This window comes from Cyclopterus lumpus, chromosome 23 (assembly GCF_009769545.1).
Source record: "Cyclopterus lumpus isolate fCycLum1 chromosome 23, fCycLum1.pri, whole genome shotgun sequence".
Classification (NCBI taxonomy): domain Eukaryota; kingdom Metazoa; phylum Chordata; class Actinopteri; order Perciformes; family Cyclopteridae; genus Cyclopterus; species Cyclopterus lumpus.
In genome coordinates, this window is record NC_046988.1 from 5,179,793 (window position 1) to 5,186,529 (window position 6,737).

Genomic DNA, 6,737 nt, shown 5'->3' on the forward strand with positions numbered 1-6,737 from the left:
ACAACCTCTCCTTACACACTCTCCTGTTGTATGACAGTATCTCCTGTTTATGACAGTATTTAGTTAGAATAAACGGTTTATTCTGACCACATTTTTGATGAAATGAAATGTTAAGCTTAGTTTTGGAAGCTTTCGTCATTCCGTGCTTTTCCATCCCGTGAGCAGGCTTTCGGGTTCAAAAGGTTGAACAACGTTTACGGTGGTTGAATGTTGCTGATCAGAGTCCTGGAGTCTTCTTGAAGGGGTGAAAAAGGAAGCGCTTGGGTCGGGGTTACCAGACACGGACGAACCAATCATCCACGAGGAGCCGGGGAGGCGACTCCTCTATGGACTGTGTTCTTCTGCTCCGTTACGAGAGGCTAATTCCCGATTGTAAAAGTGAATCCAGTGTCCTGTAAAGCTATCCAGATCAGTGCCCGCTAACAGCACCCGGCCAAAGCAATTGCCTATTGAGCCTTGGCCTTAATCGAATTGTTGCACAAAATAATAAACACAATTCATCTCATTGAATAGAATTTACTGCAACGCCATGCACGATCTGTCGCCATCTTTTTTTGTGCCATTTATCCGACAGCCATGCTTTACTGTAAGTCAAATACATTTTCTTAAAAGTAACCGATCCTGTGTGAAGAGCCACCCATCTCACACAGAGCATCTCCCTGCAGTGCAGTAAATATGCTATTCACCATACGTGCTTGTTAATTAGCTCTGTTCCATATCTGGCCGTGTATTTATTCTGCCGAAACAGGCCCCCGGCCCCCGGCCCCCCCCCCTCTCTCCCAGCACTGTCCAGAGCTGTGTGAGAGCTAATTGGCAGCCCGCTTGCCTGCCGCGACGGTGATCATGCAAATGTATCGGTGCTTACCAATAGCCTGGCCCATCAAAACATTACGACGGCCATTACCCAGAGCTGGGGCCGGCCTAACAAACATATGCTCCCCCCTCCTCCCGCCCCCCACAGCCCCCCCTCAATTCCTAAACTCTTATTTATGTGTTTAATTTAATGTGCGAGGGAAGAATTTCCAAAATTAAATTTGGTTTCCGTTGGTGCCTCCAGAGAGTGGCGGCGTTATAATAACATGTTAATTTTGTACACGTCTTTATGAGAAATGAGAAAATTAATTCTTTCTGACAAGCTGTAATTATTGGGCTTGGAACAGTTGCAGCTGAACAGTTTGGGCTGTGGTAGCCTGGCAGTGAGCTGAGAGACGAAGAGGGGGGGGGGGGGGGTATAGAAACAGAGCGGAGAAAGAAAGGGGGCCGTACAGCCTGAATCACACATTTAAAAAGGCGGGAGAAGAATAGGAGGTTAATGGAAATAATGATTATGATAATCAGAAGGAGACGAGAGAAGGAGACGAGTGGAGAGGGGACTGTGGTTTGGGAAGTGAGGGAGGAGAGGTGGAGAAAGAGGTTGGAGAGAGAACAGGGGGGGCAAAGAGGACTGAAAGAGAAGTGAGAAGAGGAGACTGGTGGAGGACATAGGTTACATGAAAGGAAGGAAGACGAGATGATGGAAGGCGAAGGGGGGGGGCATTGGGCACATGGAGGCAAAGTTCGATTGAAGAAGACGAGGACGGGGACAGAGCCGAAGAACGAGCTTTGAGAAAGAGTGTGTGAGGAGGAAAAAAAGTTTAGATTACAGGAAAAGAGAGAAGAGCAGACAGCAGGTGTAGAGGCATGCCTCAGTGTGTTACACCAGGTAGGAGGCTGCTTGTCATTTGAGGACCAGCAGCTCCTCGAGTCAAGGTTACAGCGCATCAATATTCAGCCAACCGGGCCTCGCTCCAGGCCTTCTTAGGTCTCTCTCTCTCTCTCTCTCTCTCTCTCTCTCTCTCTCTCTCTCTCTCTCTCTCTCTCTCTCTCTCTCACACACACATACACACAAGCACACACACTCAAAGCACCGGCATCTGCTCACACTTACTGAGCTTCTTCCCCTTTTTACTTCATCAAGCATAGGCATGCGTTCATACAGAAGTCTGAACACACACACACACACACACACACACACACACACACACACACACACACACAGCCTCCTCCTCCTCCTCTTTGCCCCATCATGTGCTGAATATGGAACGATATTGATATTATGCAGCCATATCGTCGTTTCTCTACAGTTATTCACTTAGGAGGCTGCTGTAAAAGCACTCTTACAGTTGTTGGGTGACTCATTTAACGACCCACTTCTGGCATGTGTGTGCATGCACGCGTGTGTGTGTGTGTGTGTGTGTGTGTGTGTGTGTGTGTGTGTGTGTGTGTGTGTGTGTGTGTGTGTGTGTGTGTGTGTGTGTGTGTGTGTGTGTGTGTGTGTGTGTGTGTGTGTGTGTGTGTGTGTGTGTGTGCGTGCGTGCGTGCGTGCGTGCGTGCGTGCGTGCGTGCGTGCGTGCGTGCGTGCGTGCGTGCGTGCGTGCGTGCGTGCGTGCGTGCGTGCGTGCGTGCGTGCGTGCGTGCGTGCATTGGAGCTTGGAGGACAAGATGACAAAAGTTGCTTTTGTGCAAAACATAGACCAAAATGTACAAATGTCATGTGTTTCAAATTTAAAAAAGAACACAATAAGTTCCTCTTCTAAATTTTTAGCCCTGTATGTGTGAAAGGTTATGTTTGTTTTAAAGCAGCCATGTGAGACTGTGAATGTGTGTGTGTTCTTCCAGAAACCCTTCCTGTTTATTTGTCGAGCGTGTTCCATTTTGTCCTGTGCTGTTAAATGTTTCATCCTAGCAAAGGCATGATGGGACCCCCTGGGGATGAGGCATCTGTCCGCCTGGCCACATGCTGAATTATACATGACAGCACAGGACAGTGTGTGTGACTATTTGTGTGACTATTTGTGTGCGTGTGTGTGTGTGTGTGTGAGAGAGAGAACGAAAGAGAGAGAGAGAGAGAGAGAGAGAGCCTTTGTAGGTGTCACTGAGTGAAGAGTCCACGTTGTTGCGTGACGCTTGTTTCAGATCTACACCAAACTGTCTTCAGTTGTATTTTGTCTGGCGTGTCCTCTCAAAGTGTGTGTGTGTGTGTGTGTGTGTGTGTGTGTGTGTGTGTGTGTGTGTGTGTGTGTGTGTGTGTGTGTGTGTGTGTGTGTGTGTGTGTGTGTGTGTGTGTGTGTGTGTGTGTGTGTGTGTGTGTGTGTAAGTGATTGTATTATGTAGTATATAGAGAAAGTTCCGTTTTAGAGTCAGACAGTTGACCAGGGCCAGACCTGCAGTGTCTCAGCATTAGTTTGTGCTCAGGCTACCTTCTAGGAGACACTAGCAAAGGGGAAAAAACTATTTGTTCTGGATTCTCATAGATGCGTGTTCAATGTGCAGTTCTCTGGTTTTGCTTCTGCTAAATGGCTCGACTCTATGAGAGGTTTTTGGGGAGCATTTCTTTTCTTCACCATACCAGACTTCACTTACATACGAGGCAAAGTAATCGCTTGCCAGAACTGGTTGGCAAACTTGTGCGAGCGTTTATTCATAAAATGTAATATTTCCCCATGGACCATGATCCAAACCACAGACAGTCATTTTATATAACTATTTATACAACTCAATATCACAAATCACACATATACCTCTGGGGGGCTTTACAATCTGTACAGCATACGGCACCCTCTGTCTTTAGATCCTCAATGCGGATGGAACCAAAAGAACGGGGGGACGTAATAGATTGTATGTGTACAGGATAGACCAATGAAAACTGTATTTAAATACACAAAAAAAAAAATTACATATATATTTACAGTATAGATATATATTTATAAAGAATATGAAGGTGATTGTTTCTTTATATTTTCTTACGCTGCCAAACTTTCTAGGAAACATTTATCTCGTTGTTCCTTTCTCCATGTCCCAATGTATCATTATCCTTTTGTCCCCAGAAAATGTGGGTCGGCCGAGCGTAGCCATACTCGTGACCCTCACCCATTAAAATCTATTCATGTGTTCAGACATTTGGGGACATATTTTGGCTGGTAAAAGTTGAGCCACTACAACCAATGTGTTGATATTTTTCAAAAACATTTTTCTTTTATACAAACAACCCGAGAGGACCTTGTGTCGTTTGAAAGGTTAAATCATTGTGTGCGTTCTGCACCTGAGGTCTCGCTCCTGCAGCTAATGAAAGCCCCATCTCCTCATGCAAATGAAGCTGTTGTTAACCCCAATCAGGGAGGTCGCCGAGTGCGCATCAATTCCCCCCCCCACCCACCCCTCCACCGAGCGCTGTGCAGGCCACAAACAATGGTTCCCGCCCCTCCATGGGCTCACAGGTAATTACTGGGAGGCGGAGAAGGAGAGGGCCAAGGGAATCAGGGTGTGAGCGCTTTTTTTTTATATATGGCAAACACAGGGTTAGTTTGCAGGTTGGGTCAAGTGCAAGCCGTCTCCCACCACAACCCTTCCTCCGGAACACGAGCAGACGCACGCGTGACAGGTAATTACAGCGCGAGAGTGGCTGCGCTGCGTCTAAGATGTGGAGGTCAGGTCCACCGCCTGCACCCCGCGGGGCCACGGAGCGTCACCTCTCTGACGGCGTCCACAATGGCTCCATTAGCGCAGCGCTTTGCCCGTCCCTCCACCTGTTGTCTGCTCCTACCTGCCATTTAACCGCCTCCGACGTTGGGCCCACGTCCTGTCCTGACAGTTCTGACATTGTACGTGTTGTTTGAATGGCAATGAAATGACAGAAAAATAAGCACGCGCCACTGACGGTTTTGCCCACTTAATACCAACCTTCACGTTGCCTCACATCACCAGTGGCTTTTCAAGTTAATTGAGGAGAGCTAGCGGCTTTTGTGCATTCATTTATTCGCCACTAAATGACAACACTTTTCTGACAAAATGACTGTTGGCATGAAAGTTAATCACAGTACGACGTGTCTGTTAAAGTAATGACTTAAACCAAGATCTTTGACTGCAAGACTAATACGAGTCTAAAGGGAGAATCCTCCATCGGGGAACTTCTGGTTGCAAAAGTTCCTCCAATATCTGGAAATCCCATTAAAGCAGTACGATTATTGTAGCATTTTATAATCAATAAGGGGGTTGAAGAATGACTACTTTGGACAATTGTTATCATTCTGCGTGGATTTAGATGTTGCCCTGTTCTTTTTATACATCGTAGCTACATACCCTGTAGAAGTGGGCGCAGTCACCGTGATGTCACCCATTGGTTTTATGGACTGCCATTTAGAAGCCTCAAGATCATTTTGGCATTTTGGCCACCATCATCTCGTTTCTATGCCCCCCGCCGTCTTGGCTTTTGGCCATTAGATACCAGCAGTGACACGGGAGGGTGGAGCTAAGCACAACCGAGCGCTGAGCCAGACATTTTTAGGCGACCAAAAATGTGACCATTTACTTTCATTAACTAAAGACGTGCTTTGAAAGGGTGACAGCTGTGAGACGAAGACACGGACGGGACAACACTGTGGTAGTGACCTGTCAATCACCACGCCCAAAAGCATACCCACTCTAAATGGGACCATAATTTACTAAATGAACGTCATGTATTGAAGAACTTGCAAATACATTGAACTTTTGATGCTGCATGAAAGCACACGTTCCTGTTATTTTATACCTTGAGCCCCGTAGTTCCTCTGTTTACCTCAAAAGATAGCGTATCAAAATACAGGTTTGTAAAGCAGTCTGCGAAGCCCTCAAACTTAGAGTAACTAAAACCGGACTTCCTAAAATCGAAGGTCACGTCTCGCCGGTGTCTGAAGCAGCACGCTCCCAACAACAACAACGCATTGTTCCAACGCAGGGCTGGTTTCAGTCTGAACACCCGCTAGGGAGAAAGGGTGGCAAGCACAGATTTGCGATGCCCCTTAAAGGCAGATTTGTGCTGTGATTTTTGTAGATATAAAAAAAACAAAACATGATTTGACTTTGTCCTTGAAATCACAAAATGTATAATAGCGGCATCTGTACTGTTCGGTACAAGATATGTTACTGTAATCATACAGAGGAGATGTCAGTGACTTCTCCCTTGTGATTTTAATGGAAAGGGTGTTGTTTTCTTTTCAGTCAATAGCCTTGGATATTAAAGGATAACACATAAGGTGAGGCCTTTGACTCCGTATCTGGTCCACCCTCTCCTCTCATTAGTATTCATTGTCTACACTCTAACTATATTCTCTCTCACATGCCGTTTCCTCTCCTCTTGACTCCAGTGCGCACATCTGCAGGTCCCTCTCTACATATGCTTGTGTTTGTGTGTTTGTACAGGTCAATTTTTCCATTTGCATTGTATGTGTACAGTGTATGCAATATGATTGCCTTCCACTAAAGAGCACTTGACCATCAAGGGAACATTCGAGCAGTCTTCTTTTTTTTTCAGTGGGGCAATAATGGTCACCTTAACATCATCACGCGCTCAACCCTGTGGGCAAGTGACGTCCTTCTGCTTAAATATGATTGGAAGACAACAATTTTTCAGTGGTTTGAATAACAATGCCAATCCCTGTTCCCCCCTTGTCTCGCAGTAAACCGGTTAAAGGCCACCAATAGACCCTGTATTCGATCAATTTTGAACGATTAGGTTTGCCAAGCCGAATTAGGTTTGTGGATCATCAGCCTTTGTGACCCAAATAGCCCGAAGGTGCTTCTGCCCTCTTATTAGCTTGTTTCTGCAGATTTGTCTCTTGTGTGAGACAGTGAATTCCACGGGCCCATTCATTGGCATAAAGGGAACATATTTGACTGTTCATGGGCCCTTTTCTTCGTTATACGCCTTCCATACGATATGT